The following is a 1779-nucleotide window of genomic DNA, read 5'->3' as shown; positions in this document are numbered from 1 at the left end:
GATTGGAGATAATACAATTGAAAATTAAGATTATTAATGTGAACGACCAAAGTTTGATAATCAAACACATTTTGCAAGCAGTTATCACCTTCTCAGTAGTTCTTTTCTACATGTTCGCCTCACCTTTCTTGGGTCCCCTCATCAAGTATATTGGAAATTAAGGTGAGAATGTGTATAAGTGTTTTGGAACGAGTTCTTGATGTCTTTGGTTGTTAAATCTGTAATCAAGATGCTGGTTGATTTGCAAGGTGTGAGCAATCTTTTCGTTGTCACTTCATGTTCCGTGGCAATTCAACCGATCTTGGCATGCTGGTCCTTTGGAACGGATCCTAGAGGATTCTTCGATGCAGCTATTACATTGGCGTGTTTTGTAAATTTGTGTCAAATACTATATCCAATACACCCTTACAACCAACAACAAAAAACTTCACGCGTTGTTACAAGTTCTTCTCTTGTTTATCAGAGCTGTGAGTAACCAATTGGGACTTTAAGAACCCTTGTTATTAGGGCTTTAAGCTAGACTTTAATTTTGGAAGAGGTGAGTTATTGCCCCACCAGGTTTACCGTGCATTACTCTGATTTAGTTTTACTTCAATTTTCTCCAACATTTCAATATTAATTTTAGGGAGGAGTGTCAATTTTAGGTTGGTTTTGGTTTTAGTGCTTTTTTATCCTCTTCACTCATCTTAAACCATCACTTAAATAACAGGAACTCAAGAAATCAATGTTAAAAGTTACATAAAAAATAATAATAATAATAGTGTGATACAATGGTATTTTATATTTATAGTGTGATTGAAATTTGCACATATAAATTGAGCAAAACAAATCACTCATGCACTGAATAAGGTTTTGAAATGGACTTATCATTCATACTTAAACAATACCTATTTAGGTATGAGAATAGGCAAAAGCATCAAATATGTTAAACATGCTCCAAAGAGAAAGTGAGAACAGAACAAAATATAAGCATTAGATTTGAAGGTTAAATGATCTGAGCAGCACACGCAAATAAAATTCCGAATAAGACTACATGAGCACAAACATGATTCAAAAGAGAAAACCATACTTCCATTTCACAAACTGGAACCCATAAATATTTTGATACGTAGAAAATACAAGAAAAATAACAGTATTGTGATAGCAGTAGCACAAAAAATAACAAGTAATGAAAATCAGCGTGAAAATTAATGTTCTTTTGGCAGGGATTCATTACTGAATTCCTTAAGCAACATGCAATTGCATACTCGTAGGAAACACGAAATTAAAGAAACATAATGCATTATGATAAAATTATGATAATTCAGATGCCTAGATAGTTTTTCAAGTAGCGAAAAGGTACTTGCCAACATGAATCCCTTCGGTCTTAACCTACTTTTCCCGCATAACCCTTTCACTTTCTCACAACATTCAAGAATCATTCATATGACTCCATTCAGATGCCTAAATCGTACACATTTTTCGTTTTCTTGTTCATGTTTAGATACAAGAAACTGAATTTGGCTCGGTGTTCTACCAACACTCTCTTTCAATTAGTTATGCAATGGTTATGCAGTGGTTGCAACTTATAGTCATGAAACAATTATTATGTTCCGTTGCTCTTAGAAAATTTGAGGAAATGAGTACTTGAGAATTCAATTTTACCATTGAACATACTTTCGCTTCATCACATCAGTTTCAGGGATGATTTTTAAACATAATTTATCATTCTTACTGCAACTTAGGAAATATCTTCTCCTTTCCGATCAAAAAAAAGAAATATCTAACAAATAAAATGAG

The sequence above is a fragment of the Papaver somniferum genome, unplaced genomic scaffold (assembly GCF_003573695.1).
Source record: "Papaver somniferum cultivar HN1 unplaced genomic scaffold, ASM357369v1 unplaced-scaffold_21, whole genome shotgun sequence".
NCBI classification, from domain to species: Eukaryota; Viridiplantae; Streptophyta; class Magnoliopsida; order Ranunculales; family Papaveraceae; genus Papaver; species Papaver somniferum.
Note: the sequence above shows the minus strand (reverse complement) of the source record.